This window comes from Eptatretus burgeri, chromosome 10 (genome assembly GCF_056783735.1).
Source record: "Eptatretus burgeri isolate ZD-2024b chromosome 10, Ebu_testis_v1, whole genome shotgun sequence".
Lineage (NCBI taxonomy): Eukaryota > Metazoa > Chordata > Myxini > Myxiniformes > Myxinidae > Eptatretus > Eptatretus burgeri.
Genome location: NC_140970.1, coordinates 45,773,805 through 45,798,573, shown reverse-complemented (window position 1 = coordinate 45,798,573; position 24,769 = coordinate 45,773,805). Strand labels below are relative to the sequence as shown.

The 24,769-nt window shown below is 44.1% G+C and overlaps 1 protein-coding gene across 2 annotated transcripts in view; it reads left to right on the top strand.

The window, feature by feature from the left end:
* Positions 1–24,769, top strand: part of LOC147018462 (chemokine-like protein TAFA-2) — a 224,841-nt gene that overhangs the window by 88,613 nt on the left and 111,459 nt on the right. The window contains exon 2 of one of the 2 annotated variants that reach the window (XM_085898100.1): positions 20,967–21,143. The exons of the other annotated variant lie outside the window; for it this stretch is intronic. The gene's annotated coding sequence lies outside the window, so the exon portion shown is untranslated. The remainder of the gene's footprint in view (positions 1–20,966; positions 21,144–24,769) is intronic. 2 annotated transcript variants of the gene reach the window in all.

Genomic DNA, 24,769 nt, shown 5'->3' with positions numbered 1-24,769 from the left:
CCATGCAGCGAAGGCGCCCCAGCAATGTCATGCGCTGGAGGATGTGTTTATTTATTTATTTGGCATGGGGGCGGTGAACTTTGAATGTTCCTTTACTTCTTGTTAGTATTATTTGTATTAATTAATCTGTGCTTTATTACAATGTTATCATTATTTTTGTTATTTATTTTGTAATTACAATACCATGCCGTGGAAGCACCGATATAGCTGCTTTCTATACCTTAACATGGCGTGCATTTAAACCATGGGAATTCTTCCGAATTCTTTATAGTTGATTCACCGAATCAACTCAGGAGATCATGGTGATCATTTTGGTGTTGCAAACTCCACAAAAACATGACACACACACACACACACACACACCTCATCCATTTATTGTAGATAGAGCATGGGCATATAGAGATAGGGTAGGGAGAGAGAAGGGAGGGGAGGGTGAGGTGATGGAAGAGAGGGGGAGGGGGATCGAGAGGGGAGAGGGGAGGGGGAGAAAGGGGAAGAAGGTAGGGGGATGGAGGGGGGGAGGGTGGAGAGATTTATTTCTGTATCCATCTTGTACACCCTATTCCTCCCCACACCCATTGTTTGTCAAACTCTCCTAATTTGTCCTTCAACTCCACTGTTGCTGTCCCCCCCCTTTTTGCTGTTATTTTTGTCCTGTTGCATCCTGATCCGTTCAGTGTTCTAGCTCTTCCACAATCCTTGACTCCACAAAAGGACGGTTGTTGGCAACCATTGTGCAGGCTTGATGGGCTGAATGGTCTCTTTCTGTGTTGAGGTTCCTTGGAAGGGAAGTCATATATTATATATTGTGAACCGTGGTGTCTGTGCATTCCTCTGTCTCCAGTTTACAGCAGCTGCTTCCCACACTGCATTTGAAAAGCTCAACGTTGACTTTTGAAATGATGAGAGAACAGGCGTGAATAACGGTGATGCCAAATTTTATTTCGCAAGCAGGATACTTTGCACTCTTTTCAGTCAAATTGAACCTGCACCACCTGATGTTTCACCACCATTTTTTGTGGCGGGCAGTATAAGTAGCCCAGAGCTAATGCTCTGCGCGAAACCATGAGGGCAAAACAAAGAACCTTTTTTAAGTCCATGAAATAATTTAAATTGAGACATTAACTCCAACTTTTCCCATCATTGGGGACGGGTACTTTCTGCTTGCTTTTCCCATCACTGGGAACAGATACTCTTCCCAGTAAAATAATGATTTAATTACAATACATTACAGTATACTTCGTTATCAACTGTAATGTTCACTTGCTAACAGTTTAATATATATATATATATATATATATATATATATATATATATATATATATATATATATATATATATATGTATTATTAATTCAGTTATATCTAAATTAGAATGTTCATTAATTACATTACAAAGTTCACTGATTAGTCGATTACTTTATCGAGTTCTCAAATTTGTGAAATAATTTTCCTGGAAGTTGATTTTGAGGAGTTGACCATGACAGTTTAACTGGGTTTCAAGCTGGTCTTGTTACACCATCACAGTCTTGTCTGAATGGTGCTGTACAACAAGCACGACTGTCCTCCCTTTTCAAGCATGACAAGGTCCATTTCCCAGAGCACTTAGACGTACAAAAGGCTGGTGAGTATGTCCTGAGAAATAGCACTAAACAAAGAAGAATCTCCGCTAAAGTGATTGATCGAAGTGACAGAGCGCAAACAACAGATTGTCGGGAGGTGACCATGAAAGGCATGGCATGACGGCATGCACATATGCCTCCGATTTGTGATGATGCGCACAGAACCATAATCTGGATGGGGAGTGGTGTACCCGATCCCCGACCCGGCTCTGCTCTCCCCCCCCACTCCCTCCTCTTCACCATGTCAGGATTAAACGTCTCGCCTATGGATCGAAAGCATCTCTGCATGGTTGGGAACCCGGAGCTGGAGGGCCTGGGATAATCCATGCGGCTCTTACATGTACACATGCATGCAGTTTCTCGATTATGGGCAAGTACACTGTCCATCAGTGATGAACACGAAAGATTAAATCGCACCCGTCTCCTGCAATCATATTCAACGCCGACATCCCTCCCACAATCTACGCCCCCCAACCCCACGAACGCCCTGCACACCCTCCATACTCTCTGCCTGCATTATTGATGGCCGGGGATCCATATCCCCTTCCCAACGAATGTTGGGCCGAGTGGATCCCTCGAGCTCGTGCTTCGTGTGCCTTTTGCTCTGTTTGCATCACGAGCTGCTCAAAACACCCAAGTGGATCCCAGTGCTTGCTCTTGGTGCAAAGCACACCTGTTTCTCGGTTTCCCAGAGCAAACCACAGACAGGTGTGGTGGTTAAAGAAATACAATTGTGGAGAGGAAATGGAACATGTGCAGCGTTTGAGAGATTATTATTGAATCGGATGTCACCAACATTTTGGGAGATGTCTGGTGGGGATTCAAAGTACCATTTGGGGCTATCTATTTTTATTATATGTATACGTGAGGGTGTGTGGAAGGGGTGGAGGGGTGGGGGGCTACATTGGGAACGAGAACAGCACTTGGTAGAGTGCATTGCATACTGTCGTGGCCAAAAATATTGGCACCCTTGGACTTTTTTGGGGTTATGCAGCATTTCTTCCTGAAAATTGCTGAACTTAAAAAATCTTTTAGCATCACATTTATATCTTTTTTTCGTTTGCAGTGGAACAAAACAAAAAAATCTGAAAAAAAATTACTAAGTCTTTGCTTATTCCACACGGAAATCCCAAAATAGCCCAGACATTATTATTGGCACCTTTTCAAAGTTGTGAGAAATAATTAGATTTCAAGCAGGTGATTCTCCTTTATTTTGGAATTGAACTCACCTGTGGTGAGTTGCAGGTGCCTGCAATATAAAATTCACTTATTCAACCAGTTTGAATTAAGAAAAGGAGTCATTCTGCTGTTTTGTGTCACTGTGTGTACCATAATGAGCATGGAGAAAAGAAAGAAAACCGGAGCATTGTTTGAGGAGGTCAGACACAATATTGTAGCCAATCATGGACAATCTTAAGGCTACAAGTCCATCTTCAGAGGCGTTGATGTTCCTGTGTCCACCATACGCAATGTTATCAGGAAGTTTAAGGCCCATAGCACTGTAGCCAACCTCCCTGGACGTGGCCGAAAGAGAAAACTTGATGGAAGATTGCAGCGAAGGATTGTTCGAATGGTGGAGAAAGCACCTCGATCAACTGCCAAACAGATTCAAGCTGACATTCAGACACAAGGTATGACAGTTTCAACTCACACCATCTGTCGCCAACTCGATGAAAGGGGGTTCTATGAGAGGAGACCCAGGAGGACCCCCCGGTTGAGAAAGAGACAAAAGACAGCCCGACTGGAGTTTTTCCAAAATACACCCGAATAAGCCAAAATCCTTCTGGTGGAATGTTCTGTGGACAGATGAGACTAAATTAGAGCTTTTTGGTGAAGCACATCATCTCCAGATAGCATCCACCCACGTGTCCTAAAAACCTGCTCCGCTGCTCTTGCTTACCTTCTCTCTGTTCGATTCACCTTCTCAATTGCTCAAGGTCATCTGCTATCTGCTTGGAAATTGGTAAACATTACCACTCTGCATAAAAAGGTATAAAAACAGATCCCTGAAACTACAGACCAATCAGCTTTCTCCACATCATCTGCAAGGTTATGGAATTCATCATCGCTTCATACATTAAATCCTTCTTCTTTTCCAATGGCTTGATTTCTTATCATCAATTTAGATTCAGACCAGGCCATTCTACCCTGGAAATGCTGCTTCTACTCTCGCAACAAAGGATGGAGATCCTCAATGCCAGACATGAAATCAGAGCCATCTTCCAAGACATATCGCGTGCTTTCAATACGGTCTGGCACCTTGCCCTGCTCAACAAACGCTCTTCATATGGTATCCAAGGACATCTCCACTCATGGCTCGCAGACTTCCTCTCCTGTCACAGCCAACATGTGGCTCTAACTGGAGTTCTTTCATCCCCTCTTCCTGTCCAGGCTGGAGTTCCTCAAAGCAGCATTCTGGGCCCTGTTCTTTTCTGGTTTTCATCAATAATCTCTCTGACTCGCTGAAAAATCCCCCTTTCTCCCTTTGCTGATGACACCACCCTCTGCCATACCATTGGTCATCCCTCAGATCGGCAACCAGCAGCTTCTTCGCTCTCTGCAGATCTGGATAAAATCACAAGCTGGTCCAACATGTGGAACATGTCTTTCAATCCTGACAAATCTCACACTCTCATGATGTCTCTCCGAAAGGACCATCTGGAACCCTCCTCCTCCCCCATCTACTTTCTCAACAATCCTCTGGAAGAAGTCCTTTCTTTCAAGCTTCTGAGTTTCACCATCTGCCATGATATTTCCTAGGAAAGCCACATTTCCAAGTTGGCCTGCAAAGCCAGTCGGTGACTGTGCATCCTCCATCATGCGAAGTCCTTCCTCGGCCCCCCTGAATACCTGACGACATATAAAGCTTTTGTCCGTAGCCTGATGGAGTTCTGCTCTCTCATCTGGGCTGGTGCTCCCACCTCTCACCTTTTTTGGCTTCATGCTGTGGAAACCAAGGCATTTGGGATAATTGGTATCTCCCGCAATGAGGCTGAGTCTTTGGGTCACTCACTCTCCCATGGCAGGCAGGTCGGTGGTCTTTCTGTCTTCCACCATCTCCTTTCCGGCCTCGCACCCCTTCCCCATGCTTTGTCGACAATATGTCCCCACCCTCCAATATTTCCGCAGGGAGCTCAAGGTCCACCAGCAACCCCCTTCTGGTAAAACTACCAAAATCATTAATCACTGCTCACCTTCATTCTTTCTTTCCTCTTTTTTTCCCACCTTTAGAACAAACTCCCACACTCTCTTCAATCCCACTCTTCCCTCCAGGTATTCAAAACAGCTGTTCATCACCATCTCTTATCTTCCCTCATTCAAAACCACGATCTTTTCTACCCCTGCCAATCCACCCCAAACCCACCTCCTTTAAATTCCCTGCTTTCCTTCCTGAAAGTCCTTGTCGTGTAAGGACCTGAAAGTCCCTATAGTGTCTATCTTGTTTACCCTGTGTACCCCACCCCATCCCTCTCCGTTCCACAGATCTCCTCGTGTCTCTTCCCCAGTTTTTTTCCTTCCTGTTCACCTTATTGTAAATTCTGCGCATTAGCTCTCATATGAGCTTCGACATCCAAGCTCCCCATCCGTCACTGCCAAGCCAGATGGAAAAACTTACCATCCAATGTGGCAGTCAACTTTCTTCACATTCAACATGATGTAGATGGCCACAAGCCAACCACAACGGTCATGACGGTGGTTCCAAACATTACCAAACTCCCCCAGCTGAGCAACTGGAAGTGAGGAATCATGCGGAACATTGTGGTGCCCACCGCGCAAAAGCTTGTGGAGCAATATGCAGAACTTTCAGCTGAGAACAGAGTTGCTGTAAAAGGAGAAAGTGCCTGCTACATTCCAGACGGTGTTGGCACCTTGTTCTTGGTGGGTGCCCAAGGTGCAAATGCGGACATGTTTCCCTTCCAAGCCTGCACTTTACTCACTCTGGTATAATTCAAGATGAGCCTGTCACTCAACCAACAGGAAGCTACCATTTCTACAACTCTCCTCTTCATGTCCTGCAAGTGGTTCAAACATTGGCTCTGCCAAATCTGCTCGACCCTGTTCAGCAACATTCCCAGTGTCAAAGTGCAGCAAGACCAACCCAACTTCGACCGAGTCAGTCAGTCTAAGCATGGTCTTGACAGAACAATCAACATCATCATTGAAACTAACAGAAACTTTTGGTTCTATCTCCTCTCCCTTGATGGGATTGTTCCAAGCGTTCAGCTGCTCCTATAACATGTCATCCATCCTTTCCCCACAAGCCTTTATTAACTAACACCAGCTCTTGCCCTGTGATACGAGTTTCCAATCCAATCTCAATAGTAGAGAGGTGATCATTTAATAACTTAGATTCCCAATTCTTTTTCTTTTTTTTAAAGCTTAGCTCGCTCCGGGAACCAAATGCGTGGTCCCGATGGATTCATAAATCCCACACTCCTGACCCCAGTTGTTGGAGTTCGACTGTTGCACTCCGAGGGGATCGGGGGGGGGGTTCATTTCGTTGATCAGGGTTCGAATCCCACCACCTGAGACCAATTGTCGCGTCGAAGGGGTTGAAGCCCTACCTGGACGGATGATCAAACTTCTTCCTTGAAGGCCTACAGCTGAGACTCGGAGATTAATGTGTGTGTGGGAAGGGGGCACAGTGGCGACAGGATCGTGTTGTCCTCCTTGTGCGTGCGCTCACCCTGAACTCCCGCTTCTGACTCACATCGCCGAAACCACCATTTCCTCCTCCGAACTCTCCTCTCACGTACGCGTGCGCTCTCTCTCTCTCTCTCTCTCTCTCTCTCTCTCTCTCTCTCTCTCTCTCTCTCTCTCTCTCTCTCTCTCTTGCCTCTCAAAATCTGGAACCAACCCTTCCTCTTCTACGTCACGCCTAACAATCCCCCGCCTCCGGGGCGTGGCCTTGCTTATTGTCACCCGATAAAGGGGGGGCTTTCTGCCCGCTTGTAGTTGTTTTCGGGACATGTTCCCCACCTTTATTGCCGATCTTGAAATATGAAAACAAAGGGACAAATCACAGAGGGACAACTACAAACTGGGGAAACTTATTTTACTCCCGAGCTAATTAACACCGCACCACCCCCTGTGTGGTGATACATAACACTTAAGCTCACAGTTTCCCTCCATAATCACATCGAGTTGCCTCCTACATGTCCACGGCCCAAATTACTCTATTCATTGCTAAATTCCCGATTAAATTCCTCCATCTACCCCCACAACCGTAACAGTATACACACCCCTTGAGTTTTGTCACATTTTGTTGTGTTGCAGCCTGAATTTAAAATGTATCAAGTTAAAAAATTTTTGTTACCGATCGACACAAAGTACACCAGAATGTAAGTGAAAACATGTTTTTAGAATCTCTTTTACAGATTAATCGAGAATAAAATACAGAAATATCTAATTCACATAAGTATTCAGCTCCCTGAGTCATTATATTGTAGCAGCGCCTTTGGGAGCGATTACAGCTTCGAGTCTTCTTGCACATCTGGATTTGGGGATTTTCTCCCATTCATCCTTGCAGATTTTCTCGAGCTCCATCAAGTTGGATGGGATTGTCGGTGAACAACAATCTTGAAGTCTTTCCACAGGTTCTCAATGGGATTCAAGTCTGACCTTTGGCTGGGCCACTCAAGAACTTTCCCGTTCTTTTTCTGAAGCCATTCCAGTGTTGCTTTGGCTGTATGCTTGGGGGCATTGTCCTGTTTGAACATAAATCTTCGCCGTAGTCGAAGGTCATTTTCACTCTGAATCAGGTTCTCCTCAAGGATTTACCTGTATTGGGCTCCATGAATTCTTTCCTGTTTCTTTACAAGTCTCCAAGTCCCTGCCACTGAAAAGCCTCTGCATAGCCTGATTCTGCCACCACCTTGCTTCATGGGAGAGATGGCGTTAGATGGGTGATGAGCAGTGCTCTTCTTCTGCCAGACATAGCACTTTGCATTCAGGCCAAAGAGTTCAGTTTTCTTTTCATCAGACCACATAATATTTTGCCTCATGCTCTCAGTCTTTCATGTGCCTTATTGCAAACTCCAGGCGTGCTGTCATGTGCCTTTTTCTCAGCAGTGGCTTCCATTTGGTAACTCTCCCATAAAACCTAGATTTGTTAAGTGCTGCAGAGAATGCTGTCCTTCCAGCAGGTTCTCCCATCTCAGCCAAGGAACTCTGGAGTTCTGTCAGAGTGGTCATTTGGTTCTTGATCATCTCCCTCACCAAGGACCTGCTTGCCCTGGTTGCTTAGTTTGGTAGGAAGGCCAGCTCTAGGAAGAGTCTGGGTAGTTCCATATTCTTTCCATTTCCTAAAGCTGGAGCTCACTGTGCTCTTGGGAACTTTCAATACTCTCAAAATTGTTTTATACCCTTCCCCAGATCTATGCCTCCTCACAATTCTATCTCGGAGTTATCCGGACAGTTCCTTGAACTTCACGGTAGAGTTTTTGCTCTGATGTGCACTGTCAACTGTGGGACCTTAAATAGAAAGGTGTGTTTCTTTCGAAAACATGTCCAATCAATTGAATTGACCACAGGTGGACTCCAATCAAGATGTGGAGACATCTCAAGGACGATTAAAGGAAATTGGATACACCTGAGCTCAATTTGGAGTGTCATCGCAAAGAGGTTGAATATTTGTTGACTCAAGACATTTCAGCTCTTCATTTTTAATTAATTTGTGAAAAAAATTCTAACAAAAATTCACTGACATGGGGTATTTTGTCGATTAGTGACAACAAAAAAAAAATCTCAATTTAATCCATTTTAGATTCAGACTGTAACACAACAAAATGTGAAAAAGTCAAGCGGTGTGAATACTTTCTGAAGGCTACGTATCACTTTTGGCCCCATCTCTCATTGGTGAAGAATCACTAAGAAAACTGGAGTTCATCGAACATGATACTCCGCACACAGTCTTAACGTACATACAGGAGAGCCTTGCCGTTCACAGGGATTAAGTTCTTGAAAATCCCTGTTAACCACAAATCCGCAAACTTTGGAGGTAATGAGGAAAATAGGGTTCGGAGTTTCAGTTTTAAAATTTGTCCAAACTGTGTCCTTGTTTTTGTGCTGTTTGTTTTCATGAAATAGAGTTATGAAGAATCAAAACAAATAAGTGTGTGTGTGTGTGTGTGTGTGTGTGTGTGTGTGTGTGTGTGTGTGTGTGTGTGTGTGTGTTTGTGTGTGTCTGTCTCTTCTCCATAACTCCAAAACCCTGAAACTTTGCATGCATGCTACAAAAACTCCAAGGAAGTGCATGACTGAATATTGGGTGTTTGGGTTCATTAAAACACCATTTTTGAGGATAATTAATGGCCTTATTTAATTATATCCTTTATCAGGTGCATCCTTGGTCACCGCTCTCTATGGGGTCTGAAGGCGTATCCGAGGTAACTTCGCTGGTGGCTGAAGCTGCCATGTTTTTTGGCCTGCTCAACCATGACTTGACTTGGAACAGGCCACAATGATTTCTTTGCGATAAAGTTTTTTTTTCTCACTTTCCTCACTCATATTGTTGAATGCTTGTTCATCAGAGCTACGAATCGCGATATACATCGCTTTTGTAAGTGCTATAGTTTTCACATTATGAGCTTGGAGCGATTCGATGCATTATATGATATGATTTTCCACGATCTACTCTCATGGATTCATTCAAGTATATCACCAAAATATTATTTCGGTTTTGAGGATCGGATATTGTCCAGACAAAATAAGTGTCGAAATCTGGAGTGAAATCTGATAATTTAAAGAAATAACGAGTCTTATGACTCAGCCGATATACCTATTTACTTCAAGCAAGCAAGGCCATTGTCCCTCCTTCTCCATAAATACACAAGAAAATGTGAAATTTCCAAAGCATTAAGCTTAGCGTTTTCTCCTGTTTGGAGAATTATATTGAGTGAACAAAAGATTTAAGAACATGCCAAAATTTACCAACTTCATTGGGCTATATGATGTAATGCATTCACTGCTTTACCTTGAGCCCTGTCCCCCAGAGGGACTGCTTATCCATAGTTTCTTCCAGATCTGTGTCTATATTTTTGGAGGTTTTGTGAGGTGCTCTACAGGGAATCCAAGAAAATCTGGTGAAAAACGGACATTTCAAAATGAAGTTATAACGTTTGCGTAGACCGCGAATGACGTACAACGTGACACATGCACAGGCGAGCAGGCAACATGGTGGATTATCTGCAATGTGTATTTCATGGGCGAATAAACTTTGCGATGTCTCCAGGGTTGTTCTACATTAAACAGCAACTCTTTTGGAGATAGTCATTATTTGAACAAATTCATTTTATGTCTTTAACTGCTCTGTGCGGGGTGAAGACCGGCTTTAAATTTAAAGGGATCATATATGGTATGCAGCCACAGCCTGGCCAGCAGTTCCTTATCAACCAATACATTTGAGTGCTTGCTTGAGTGCTGTTAGTTCCCTATAGTCACTTGCCGAGTTCCCTATAGTCAACAGCGGTACCATGCGACGTCATTCTGAGTGAATCATTCACTCACTGCAGACGCTTTTCCCATGCCACATCATTCAGAGCAAGTGGTTCGTGCTCCACCATCTTGAGCGGGTGGTTCGTGCTCCGTCATCCTGAGCGGGTGGTTCGTGCTCCACCATCCTGAGCGAGTGGTTCCTGCTCTGTCATCCTGAGTGAGTGGTTCCTGCTCTGTCATCCTGAGCGGGTGGTTCGTGTTCCACCATCCTGAGCGAGTGGTTCCTGCTCCATCATCCTGAGCGGGTGGTTCGTAATCCATCATTCAGAGCAAGTGGTTTCTTGCTCCGTCATCCTGTGCGAGTGGTTTGTGCTCCGCCATCCTAAATGGGTAGTTCGTGCTCCACCATCCTGAGCCGGTGGTTCATGCTCCTCCATCATCCTGCGCGAGTGGTTCGTGCTCGGTCATCCCGAGCGAGTGGTTTGTGCTCCGTCATCCTGAGCAGGTGGTTCATGTTCCGCCATCATCCTGCGTGCGTGGTTGATGCTCCGTCATCATGAGTGGGTGCCTTGCGCTCCACCTTCCTGAGTGAGTGGTTCGTGCTCTGCCATCATCCTGCGTGAGTGGTTCATGCTCTGCCACTATCCTGCGTGAGTGGTTCGTGCTCCGTCATCATGAGCGGGTGCCTTGCGCTCCACCTTCCTGAGTGAGTGGTTCATGCTCTGCCATCATCCTGCGTGAGTGGTTCCTGCTCTGCCATCATCCTGCATGAGTGGTTCGTGCTCCATCATCCTGAGCGAGTGGTTCGTCCTCCGTCATCCTGAATGGGTGGTTCATGCACCATTATCTTGAGCACATGGTTCGTGCTCCATCATCCTCAGTGAGTGGTTTGTGCTCTGCCATCATCCTGCGTGAGTGGTTCGTGCTCTGCCATCATCCTGTGTGAGTGGTTCATGCTCCGTCATCCTGAGCGAGTGGTTCATGCTCCGTCATCCTAAATGAGTGGTTTGTGCTCCGTCATCCTGAACGAGTGGTTCATGCACCATCATCTTGAGTGCGTGGTTCGTGCTCCGTCATCCTGAGCCGGTGGTCTGTGCTCTCCCATCATCCTGCACGAAGGTTCGTGCTCCGTTTGCCTGGCGAGTGGTCCGTGTCCCGTCATCCTGAGTGAGTGGTTCATTCTGACGTCTTCCTGAGTGAGTGGTTCGTGCTCCGCCATCCTGAGCGGGTGGTTCATGCTCCGTCTTCCTGAGCGAGTGGTTCGTGCTCCATCATCCTGAGCAGCTGGCTCGTGCTCCACCATCCTGAGGTGGTGGTTTATGCTCCTCATCATCCTGAGCGAGTGATTCGTGCTCTGCCATTCTGAGCCAGTGGTTCGTGCTCCGCCATCATCCTGCGTGAGTGATTTGTGCTCAGTCATCCTGAGTGAGTGGTTCATGCTCTGCCATCATCCTGCGCGAGTGGTTCCTGCTCCATCATCCTGAGTGAGTGGTTCGTGCTATGCTATCATCCTGCGTGAGTGGTTCATGCTCCATCATCCTTAGCGAGTGGTTTGTGCTCCATCATCCTGAGTGGGTGGTTTGTGTTCCACCATCCTGAGTGGGTAGTTCGTGCTCCACCATCCTGAGTGTGTGGTTCGTGCTCCATCATCCTGAGAGAGTGGTTTGTGCTCAATCATCCTGAGCAGGTGGCTCGTGCTCCATCATCCTGAGGTGGTGGTTCATGCTCCTCATCATCCTGAGCGAGTGATTCGTGCTCTGCCATTCTGAGCCAGTGGTTCGTGCTCCGCCATCATCCTGCGTGAGTGATTTGTGCTCAGTCATCCTGAGTGAGTGGTTCATGCTCTGCCATCATCCTGTGCGAGTGGTTCCTGCTCCATCATCCTGAGTGAGTGGTTCGTGCTCTGCTATCATCCTGCGTGAGTGGTTCATGCTCCGTCATCCTTAGCGAGTGGTTCGTGCTTCATCATCCTGAGTGGGTGGTTTGTGTTTCACCATCCTGAGCGGGTAGTTCGTGCTCCACCATCCTGAGCGGGTAGTTCGTGCTCCATCATCCTGAGTGTGTGGTTCGTGCTCCACCATCCTGAGCGGGTAGTTCGTGCTCCATCATCCTGAGTGTGTGGTTCGTGCTCCATCATCCTGAGAGAGTGGTTTGTGCTCCGTCATCCTGAGTGAGTGGTTCGTGCTCTGTCATCCTGAGCGAGTTTAGGACAGAAAAATTGATGAAAAATACGAATGGCAAAACAGGAATAAAAAAGACAAGAGCAAGAATATCTTTGCAATATCTGTCCCTTACCAGTCCCAATGAATGTTCAGAAGATTAAAACTTGTTTGCATTTAACGCATGCCTGAGCCAATACTGGACCCAAAATGATGAAGAAGAAGAAACTCTAATGCTCTGTGTTTGGGTCTATTCGGCAAAATAAAAGGAAAAGTAATTTTCATTTCCCGATATATTTTGTAGACTCGAAACCAATAAAGACAACCATGGTAACAAAGTGCAGAAAAAAATTAGTTTGCTTCAACGCATGCTCGAACCAATATCGGAACCAAAATGAAGAAGAAGAAACTCTAACCCACCATGTTTCGTTCGTTTCCAGGCTTTGCTTATTTCATCTATCTATAATTCCAGCAATGTCTGTGTCTGTGTCTGTGTCTGTGTCTGTGTCTGTGTCTGTGTCTGTGTCTGTGTCTGTGACCGCCGTTTCTCGACAACCCCTGCTCCGATCTAATTGAATCTTCCCAGCTATATTGCTAGGGCCCTGAGTATGTGCCTTTTCAAGGTTTGATATTAATCGGACAAGTGTTTCCCAAGTTATGGCCATTTATTTACCAACCAATGAAAAGACACGCTGCTGCGAAGGCCGGTGCGCGGCCAGTCGACGATGACGTCACGTGCCTGCCGGTTACGATGGGGATTGGTGCCTCAGTTACCGTGTTGTAGGAGTGGCAATGGTCAATGGCAGCGAATGTCATGGCAAGCAAAGACAGGGAGGTAAACTTGATTTTAATTTGGATTTTAATTAACTCTGTGTGGAAGTATCACAGCAGTTGTTACTTCAATGAAAGCGATAATTCGTGGAATGATGTGAACATTCCGTACGGGCACGCACCACTTCCGGATCATGATGACTTAGTGTATTCTAATAATTTCTCGATTTCTTATCCGCATTTATAGATAAACGCAATGCCCCGATCCAGTCGTTGTTTACGAGAGCGAAGGAACGGCCTGTGTATTTGTTTAAAAGTTTTTTTGTTTTTTTTTTGCACGTACGGACACGCGAGAGCGAAGGAACGGTCTGTGTGGTTGTTGTTTCTGGCACGCGGTTTGAAAGTTTTTTTTTTGGAAATGTACGGCCATGCACATACGGGCATGCACTCGTCTTTCTATAATTCCAGCAATGTGTGTGTGTGTGTGTGTGTGTGTGTGTGTGTGTGTGTGTGTGTGTGTGTGTGTGTGTGTGTGTGTGTGTGTGTGTGTGTGACCGCTGTTTCTCGACAACCACTGGTCCGATCTAATTGAAACTTGCCAGGTATATTTCTGGAGCCCTGAGGATGTTCCTTTTCAAGGTTTGATATTAATCGGACAAGTGCTTCCCAAGTTATGGCCATTTATTTACCAACCAATGACAGGACATGGTGCTATAACATCACGATTGACGTCACAAATGTGTTTTTTTTTTTTTGCACGTACGGGCCAACAAGAGCGAAGGAACGGCCTGTGTGGTTGTTGTTTCTGGCACACGGTTTAAAAGTTGTTTTTTTTTGCACGTGCGGCCACGCAAGTACATCTACGTACGTACAGGCACGTACTAGTATTAAAAATAACATGATGTACACTTCTGAAGCAAAAACATGCATATGACTTGTGCATATACATATAATACATCTTGGTTATCTACCTAGGATCATTCCAATTGCATTGGGCCATGGACTAACACCCAGGCCTTAGGCCCGAGGCCTGCTGATATGTGCTGTTTCATGGAATGGCAGCACGTGACTTTATTGGGGTGGATTCAGGCCAGCTGTCCAGCCAATGCTGTAAAGCAGTGGGGTGGAGTTAGGGCAGCTGAACACTGACCCATGTATAATATGTGATATTTTCGAAGTCTTAAAAGGGCATAACTGAAAAATTTATGAAACGCCGAAACTCAAACTTGTTCTGTAACTTATCATAATAAAGCCATGAACCAAGTTTCAGTTGGATATGCTAAGTGGTATGGAAAAAAGTCAGAAAAAACACAGGTGGGACGGACGGACAGCCAAAACTATAGTTCCCTCCCGTGAAACCTTTAGGGGACTAATGAGCAATTTGGTGTCTGTCTGTCCATGTCTGACCACGATACATTCGGTCATTAGTTACCCAATCTTAACCAAACTGGCTATGGGGATTAAGGGCCACATGAAGGAGGTTGCAGCACCTTCATTTGTCCCCCTTCCCCAAGACGGTTTTCCACCTTGGGCAAAATCCGTGGCAAGATGTACAGTTGTGGCCAAAAGTATTGACACCCTTCCACTTTAAAAAAATAATACACCATTTCTTCCAGAAAATTGTTGAAATCAAAAAATCTTTTGGTTTCCACAAATATATTTCTTTGGTTTGCAGTGGAACAAAACAAAAAAGGCTCAAAAAAATTACGAAATCTTCGCTTATTCCTAACAGAAGTCCTAAAATGTCCCGGATAATATTATTGGCACCTTTTAGAAGCTGTGAGAAATAATTAGATTTCAAGCAGGTGATTTTCCTTTGCTTTGGAATTGAACTCACTGGTGGTGAGTTGCAGATGCCTGCAACATAAAAATCACTTATTCAACCAGTTTGAACAGAGAAAAGGGGTCATTCTGCTGTTTTGTGTCAAGGTGTTTACTTCAATGAGCATGGAGACAAGAAAGAAAACCAGATAATTGTATGAGGAGGTCAGACACAACATTGTAGCCAAGCATGGACAATCTCAAGGCTTCAAGTCCATCTCCATAGACCTTCGTGTGCCTGTGTCCACTGTACGTAATGTTATCAGGAAGTTTAAGGTCCATGTCACTGTAACCAACCTCTCTGGACGTGGCCGCAAGGGAAAACTTGATCGAAGATTGCAGTGAAGGATTGTTTGAATGGTGGAGACAACACCTCGATCAACTGTCGAACAGAATCAAGCCGACCTTCAGACACAAGGTACGACAGTTTCAACTCACACTATCTCAATGAAATCGCCAACTCAATGAAAGGGGGTTCTATGGTCGGACACCCAGGAGGATCCCACTGCTAAGAGATGAGAGAGAGAGAGAGAGAGAGAGAGAGAGAGAGAGAGAGAGAGAGAGAGAGAGAGAGAGAGAGAGAGAGAGAGAGAGAGAGAGAGGGAGAGAGAGAGAGAGAGAGAGAAAGAGAGAGAGAGAGAGAGAGAGAGAGAGAGAGAGAGAGAGAGAGAGAGAGAGAGAAAAAGAGAGAGAAAAAGAAAAAGAAAGCCCGACTGGAGTTTGTCAAATGCACCTGAACAAGCCGAAATCCTTCTGGGAGAATGTCCTATGGACAGATGAGACCAAATAAGAGCTTTTTGGTAAAGCACATCATCTCTATGTTTGCAGGAAAACAAAATGAAGCCTTCAAGGAAAAAAACACCTTCCCTCCAGTCAAACATGGAGGAGGTTCAGTGATGTTTTGGGGTTGCTGTGCTGCCTCTGGCACTGGGTGCCTTGAATGTGTGCATGGCTTCATGAAATCAGGAGATTACCAAGGCATTTTGGAGCACAATGTTCAACCCAGTGTCAGAAATCTGGGTCTCCGTCGAAGGTCATCAGTCTTGCAGCAGGAAAATGACCCCAAACACCCTTCAAAAAGCACTCAGGAATGGTTCAAACCAAAACACTGGACTGTTCTGAAGTGGCCAGTAATGAGTCCAGATCGAGATCCCATTGAACACCTGTGGGGAGATCTGAAAACAGCAGTTGGGAGAAGGCACCCTTCAAATCTGGGAGAACTGGAGCAGTTTGCACAAGAAGAGTGGGACAAACTTCCAGTGGAGAGGTGGAGGAAGCTCATTCATGGCTAAAGGAAGTGCTTGACTGCAGTTATTTTGTCCAAAGGTTGTGCTATCAAATATTAAGTCGAGGGTGTCAATCATTTTGTCAATGCCATTTATTTTTATTTGCTGATTTAAGAGAATATATTAAGTTATGAATTGAAAACAAAGGTTCTGTAATATTAACAGTGAAACCAGGAGCGACTCCTTGAGGAATATCTGCCTACGAGAGATTCCGATGAGAATCGTTCTACAGAGTAACCATGAAAAATATGCTTTTGCCTCATAACGTCACCAAATGACGTCATAATGTCTCAAGCTTGACATATCTAGAAAGCACTCATCGAGGTGTTCAATTTGAGGTACTACACGATATGGTTCCTAAAACTTGAAAATTTGACCTTGGGATCAAATATGTTTGAGCTCAGGCGCTAACCATGAAGGTCAAGGCCAATCGCCACCAAAAATTAATCAGCTGAGGCCAGACCATGAACTATATTCCCATGAAGTTTGAAGATGATCCGATCAAAATTACTCAAAAAATAAGGGTTTCGTCGACTCCCCTGATTTGCGACAAAGTGACCTTGACCTTTGACCTTGACCTTTAAAATTTTATGCGCTGAAAGGGACCTCTATAGGCCTCTGATATGCGAAGTTACAAAAATTTCCAATGACAACTGTGCTCTGCAGAGTGATTTATACGTGATTACAGACCAAAAAAAAAACAAACAAACAAACAAAAAAACATATGAAGGTCAAGGACAATCGCCACCAAAAATTAATCAGCTGAGCGCCAGACCATGAACTATATTCCCATGAAGTTTGAAGACGATCCGATCAAAATTACTCAAAAAATAAGGGTTTCGTCGACTCCCTGATTTGCGCCAAAGTGACCTTGACCTTTGACCTTGACCTTCAAAATTTTGTGCACTGAAAGGGACCTCTATAGGCCTCTGATATGCGAAGTTACAAAAATTTCCGATGATAACTGTGCTCTGCAGAATTTTTTATACGTGATTACAGACAAACAAACAAACAAACAAAAAAACATACAAGCTGACTAACATATCTTGCAAAAACTTCGTTTTGGCAAGATAATAAAGAATTGTGGAGACCAAATACTTTCGTCAATTTCAACTTATTTTGGAGAAAATTGTGTTATTTGAAAAAAATGCAAGGGTGCCAATATTTTTGGCCACGACTGCATAAGATAGCTTGTTATGGCATTTCATCGGGCACACATACCAGAAGTTAAAATTATTATCACCGCAAATTATTCACTCAATTCCATCCAACGTATGATAACATTTTTAAACAGTCACTACTGTTGTTTAACACTGGACTGAAAAAGCTTTGGTGGAAGCCTGACGTCCTTGAGGCATTCTACGCTTCTCACGACCGACAGATTAACACACCCAACTCCACCTCCCCCCCCTCATTCCACACCCCTGGTTGCTCCCTTCGGGAGCGGATGTTTCAGGTGATATAATGTCTAAAACAGGATGGGTAAACGTAGAGAACATGACCAATTCAATGTGTGAAACACATGGCTTCAACGTTTAAAAATAATGTTTCAAGGGATTTTCCTTGGTTGTTAAAGGAGTCCAATTAACAGAAAGACTCTAGATCTATTAGTCAACAGGGTACATGTAAATATGAGTTGCACTCCTTTCACAAACAAAGGGGAAGACCGTGTTATAGACACTTTCAGAAATGTGACGTTACTATGTTCGACATTTTGTGCTTTCGGCGTTGTATAAGTGTCTCTCGTGAAGTTTGCTCATTTTGAGAGACCACAATGGAGGCAAACATCCTTAAAGGGTAAATCTTTGCAGTTCGTACCACATTGTGCAATTTGTACCACGACATTATGAAGTTTATACCACAGTCTATGTGGTTGTCCTACAGTCTAAACAGGTTGCACCACAGTCTCGGCAAAGGTAGTGCTAACCACCAGTGTATGCATTTTACAAAAAAGTAATTTGAGGGGAAGCTTAAACCTTTTTAACTTCCCTGCAAGAACATGTGAAGCTGTCTTGTCTTAAAGTGTCTAACTTTGTAAATACTAGGCTTTAACATGTGAAGGTTGACAAAGGTGTGTTACCAACCATGGGAAGCAAAGGTTATGTTAACCACCATGGGATCGAAATATTATGTTAATCACCATGGGATCGAAAAGTTCTGCTAACTACCGTGGGATCAAAAGGTTATGCTAACCACCGTGGGATGAAAAGATTATGCTAACCACCATGGGATCGAAATATTATGTTAATCACCATGGGATCGAAAAGTTCTGCTAACCACCGTGGGATCAAAAGGTTATGCTAACCACCATGGGATCGAAAGGTTATGCTAACCACCATGGGATCAAAAGGTTATGCTAACCACCATGGGATCAAAAGGTTATGCTAACCACCATGGGATTGAAAGGTTATGCTAACCACCATGGGATCAAAACGTTATGCTAACCACCGTGGGATTGAAAGGATATTTTAACGACAGAGGGATCTAACGTTATGCTAACCACCGTGAGATTGAAAGGTTATGTTAACCACCGGTGGGATCGAAAGATTATGTTAGTTACCATATGATAGAAAGGTTATGTGAACCACCGTAGGATCAAACGGTTATGTTAACCACCGGTGGGATCGAAAGATTATGTTAGTTACCATGTGATAGGTTATGCAAACCACCGTGGGATCAAACGGTTATGTTAACCACCGGTGGGATCGAAAAATTATGTAAACTACCATGGGATTGAAAGGTTATGTGAACCACTCTATGATCCAAAGGTTATGTGAACCACCATGCGATCGAAAGGTTATGTAAACTACAGTGGGATCTAAGGTTATGCTAACCACTGTGGGATTGAAGATTATGCTAACCACCATGGGATTGAATGGTTATGTTAACGACAGAGGGATCTAAGGTTCTGCTAACCGCCGTGGGATTGAAAGGCTATGTTAACGACAGAGGGATGTAAGGTTATGCTCACCGCCATGGGATTGAAAGGTTATGTTAACCACCGGTAGGATTGAAAGATTATCTTAGTTACCATAGGATCGAAAGGTTATGCGAACCACCGTGGGATCAAAAGGTTACGCTAGTCACCATGGGATTGAAAGGTTATGCTAACCACCAGTAGGATCGAAAGATTATGTAAACTAACATGGGATTGAAAGGTTATGTGAACCACCATCGGATCAAAGGGTTTTGTTAACCACCGGTGGGATCGAAAGATTATGTAAACGAACATGGGATTGAAAGGTTATGCGAACCACCGTGGGATCAAAAGGTTATGTTAACCACTGGTGAGATCGAAAGATTATGTAAACTAACATGGGATTGAAAGGTTATGCGAACCACCGTGGGATCAAAAGGTTATGTTAACCACTGGTGAGATCGAAAGATTATGTAAACTAACATGGGATTGAAAGGTTATGCGAACCACCGTGGGATCAAAAGGTTATGTTAACCACCGGTGAGATCGAAAGATTATGTGAACTAACATGGGATTGAAAGGTTATGTGAACCACCATAGGACTGTTCAAAAGGTTATGTTAACTACAGTGGAATCAAAGGTTAAGTTAACTACCATGGAATTGAAAGGTTATGTAAACTACCTTGGGGTCAAAAGATTATGTGAACTATTATGGAATCGAAAGGTTAGGCAAACCACCTGGAATGGAAAGGTTATGTTTACTACCATGGGATCGAAAGGTTATGTGACCCACCGTGGTATCGAAAGGTTATGCTAACCACAGTGAAATTGAAAAATTATGTAAACCACCGTGGGATCAAAAGGTTATGCTAACCACCGTGGGATCGATAGGTAATGTTAACCACGGTGGGATCCCAAGGTCATGTTATGCACAATGGTTTTCAAAAGTGTTGCAAACTGACATGGGAGGCAAAGTGAAGGTGACATTTGACTATTAGTCCATCAGAGCTCTTTTGCTTAACTTTGCTTCTGAAGGCGGTTAGCATTTTAGTTGATCAAACCTATCATTTGAAAATTGACAGACACTCGTTTTGATAAAGCCGAGTATTCCCCTGACTTTACAAAAGGTCGTGCTACTACAAATTCCAAGCCGAGGTGGACTTGCACTCCGCAGAGTCAAGCGCTTCGCTCAACGTGGGATCTCACAGTGTCCAAGAGCTCGGACGCTGACTCGCCCTCCTCTGCCACACCAAGCCCACAGGGACTTCTCTCACAAGAAGAGAGCTATTGGATTGGATGGGGCAACCACAACAACCGCAAATGGCCTCCACTCCAAGGCGCTCCACTTAACCCACGCATTAGCGGGTGGTCTGCGAGTCAGTTTCCTGTCTAATGCACACGACTCTCACAATTCACCAGCTTTAAGAGAACGGGCACAGGCACAAAATAGCTGATGGCGCAGGGGCTTCTGCCTGATACTCATAGCAACGGTTCTTTGTGGTTTTACGCAAAGTGCTTTGGGCGGCAACATGGCCGACATCACCCGGTATGGCTTTGGGCCCGAGCTCCATCCGCACCACCACCGCACAGCTGCAAGACCTTGCTCTCTGCTCAAGGGTATTGCTGTGACGGCAGTTTGTGGTGATTTCGTTTTTATATTTAATTAACCTTCCTTCGTGTGACACTTAATCTTCACCTACATTTACTTTCATTATATCTGGAAGTTTTTTTGTTTTGGGTTTTAAAAAAAAATAATTAAACAATGCCATTGTATTTCATAAAATGTAATTATGAACAATTCAACTTGTGATTATTTCGAGTTTTTCTTTTGGGTTTCTTTTTATTCTAATTTGTTCTCCTGTTTCGACTCTGTATGAGACTTTGTTATGTTTTGATGGTTTATGAATTACTTTGATTTCGCTTTTTATTATTCGTTACTTTTCCATGTCCGACAGGATGGTACAGAGAGAGTGGACTTTGAACTTTTGAGCTTGGGTTCGATTCCCCACTCATGACCCAACGATCAACTGTCATATTGATGCTTCATATTGGCACGGTGCTACCTGGATCGCAAAAGATGACGTTCATCGGAGTTGCGTGAAGTCGGGTGTCCTGTGTGCTCGCAATAATTGGTAGGCCTGAAAGACCCCATGGTATATTTTTTAGAAGAGTAGTTGAGTTATCACCAGCACCCTGAACGAATTACAAATTCTTAGCCAAACCACCTTCAGTCGAACGTAAGGCATGACCAGCTGGTTTGTGAAACATTTGGGCCAAGGACTTTCCCCCAGCTGACCCCCCAAGAAGGTGGGAATACTCAGGGGAGTAGTTGTAGTCGTCGTAGTCTTGCTTGGCATTAAAAAAAATAATAATCCAAACAGCTAATTTATTTACAAATCAGACATTACAGGCATCCGTGAAAGTGATTTTGGTTAAAAAAAAACAAAAAAACAACTTCTTAAATATAAATAGAGTCACAAACGGATTGTAATATTTTTTTCTGGTCTGTTTCATTTTTTTGTTTTTGTTTTTGTTTTTCTCCTATTGTTATTCTCATTTTAACATATTGAGCGGTGTCTTTCTTTGTTGAAGAAGACTTCACTTAACACCAGGTAATCTCAAAATATGAAAAACGTTTTAACGTAGACCTCAAAGTCATTTCTTGAGCGGCCGCACCTGCCTCGCTCTGTCACGCTCCCTTCTCACCGTGCCCTTGTTACTCATTTCGCGGCCGCCACTCGATCCTATCCCTGATTAATGGGCCTGATCAATGGCGCTCAAGCCCGTGCTACCGTGTAACGCCTTGGTGTGGCGAAACGAGACTCCGAGCGGAAGGGCCTCCTGGCGCCTCGGAGGCGCCTCCGGCCGCCTGTTCACGCCCAGAAAAGTTTGTGAGAAATATAGTTTTGCTTGTGGGGGTCACCTCGTGTGTCAACACCTTTTTGAATTGATCAACAGGGCACGAGCCTTTTAGGGCTCTTTTAGGTTTGCAACACCATGATTTCATTTCTCAAGTTGGAGCAGATGTGTGAGTTGATGGATAAATGTCCTCTCAATGACCGTTGGAATACTCTTAAGTACTCTTAGGACTCAATCAAGTGCTTTTATTCTTCTGTTGTATGCAACACTTAGTTCTGGTTCCTCTGGATCATTGCTCAGGAGAGTATGTTGTCGATGATGTCGCATGTAGTTAAGGGCAGAAATTCGTAATTTGTTCAGAGGCCGGCGATAACCCGCTGACTCTTTGTTGAAGGACACAATGAGATATTTCACATCCACCAACTGCTTCCAGACGGGATAACCGGCTTAACCACCCACCTGAAGGATGATAGCCCTTTCTGATGCAAAGCTTTACCTGCAAGGCACCAATCTGACAGTTTATAGTTGGGTTGTGAATCGAACCTTGACGAGACAGCTCAAAGCTATACTAGGTGTCTAAACCCTCTGGATCCTCAAATGCTTCTACATTATTTCAGTATCTGGCATTCCGACCAGAGAACCATAAGAATCGGATTTGATCACAAGGTTTGAGCCATAAGTGCAGTGGGACGGGTCGTAAACCTCAGCTTGTTGATTACAAAGTAAATCGTTCCACGGAGAAGCTCTGCTGCCTAGTCAGTGGGAGAGAGAGAGAGAGAGAGAGAGAGAGAGAGAGAGAGAGAGAGAGAGAGAGAGAGAGAGAGAGAGAGAGAGAGAGAGAGAGAGAGAGAGAGAGAGAGAGAGAGAGAGAGAGAGAGAGAGAGAGAGAGAGAGAGAGAGAGAGAGAGAGAGAGAGAGAGAGAGAGAGAGAGAGAGAGAGAGAGAGAGAGAGAGAGAGAGAGAGAGAGAGATAGATAGATAGATAGATATATATATGTCTCCTCAAAATGGTTTTTGTTTACAATGACGTGGCCCACGCTTGTACACCACTTCATATCGTTTCACCATTTGAGGTGCAAAATACAAGTACTGCATATAGTAAGGAAACCTTGACACAGGAGAAGGCCATTTGGCTCAGAATGCCTGTGATTTAGCCATATCTCAATCACTTAATCAAATTAGAATGGTACCTCCACCAAGCTGAACATTTTATGTTTTGTATCCCACTGAGAGGCCGGATCTGCATCCAGACCTGAACCAAAATAAAATTGGCTTGTTCTTGCCAACTGCCAAACTCATCCACCAAGTTTTGTCCGAATCCGTCCACAACTTTTTGAGATATTGTGCTACGTATAATTTTTGGCTCTATCACAATGGTGAAGAATCACCTTTAAAAAAATTAAAATTCTTTGATCCGGATCCGGATCTTCACCAAAATCGAATCAATTCATCCTTGTCATACACCCAAACTTTCAAGCCTGGTGTTGGCTTCACAGTTAGGTGGCTGGCTTAAGATCTTAGGGTCTTGAGTGCAAGCCTCTGTCATTACTTCAATTGACATCAGGTGGGTTGACTCAGTCGGCCATCCTTCTGAGGTTGGTGAAATGAGTACCATTGTGCTGGTTGGTAACAGGGGGAATTGCATCAGCAGCACAGTTGCACCCACAGAAAATGTTTCAGCCACAGGCTGCATCCAAATACATGAAAAAATACCCCAACCTTTCCACCAAGTTTAATCCGAATCCATCCATAAATTTTTGAGATGTTGTCAGACCTCGACATTCGTGGGGGATACATTCCTGAAAAATTCTGTGAATGTTGTGGCATTCTTTCAATGGGAAAAAGGGGGATAGGTTACCAGCGGTTCGTGATTCATTTGGGAAAATCAAAAATTCCATGAAAAATTGCGGATACGCGAAGCAAAGGGCCACAAATGTAGAGGCAGATCAGAAAAACTGTGAATAAAACCATGAATATGTGAATCACAAGGCCGTGAAAAATAGAGCATGTCAGAAAAACCGCGAATATGCCTGCGAAAAACTGCGAATACGTGAAGCACAGAGCCGCAAATGTAGAAGCAGGTCAGAAAAACTGTGAATACGCCCTTAAAAAAACCCATGAATAGGCGAAGCACAGGGGTACAAATGTAAAAGCAGGTCACATTTTATCAACCTCGAATACGCGAGGTCCATGAATAGTGCGACTGTGAATGTCGGGGTCCGACAGTTTCCTGTTCACAGACAGACAGACAAACAAACGGGGGTGAAAACATTAACTCCATTCACCAAGATGAACAGTTCACGTTTTGTATCACATTGATAGTCTGGATCTGCACCCAGACTTCACGAAAATCTAATCGGCTTGTTCTTCTCACATAATGAACTCAACTAACCAAGTTTTGTCATAACTCGTTCACAACTTTTTGAAATATCTTGCGATGCAGTATATCATTTTGGCCCTGTCTCTCAATGGTGAAGAATCACTTGAAGAATGAAAAACATCTCAAATCCGGATCTTCACCTAGATCGAATAAATTCTTCCTTGTCACATACCCAACCTGTTCTCCAAGTTTCATTTGAATCCATCCATAATTTTTTGAGATATCCTGTTCACAGTTAAACAAACAACCAAGAATGATGTGTATAGCACGATACCTGTTCCTGAATCCCTTTTGATTGTGATCCATTGCAATCACAGCACTGGTTGTGGTACATATTGCACTGTTGCTGCATGAAAAATGGACTGCAGTGCTCAAAAGTATATGGTCAATGGTAGATCAGCGTTTGTGGCAATGGCTTGTCTGTTGAACATGTCGATGATGAAGTTGAATAGGATATCTGTGTCCTTTGCTGCACTTTATGAAACTATTTGATTATTTTACTTTGATTTATGGAGTTAG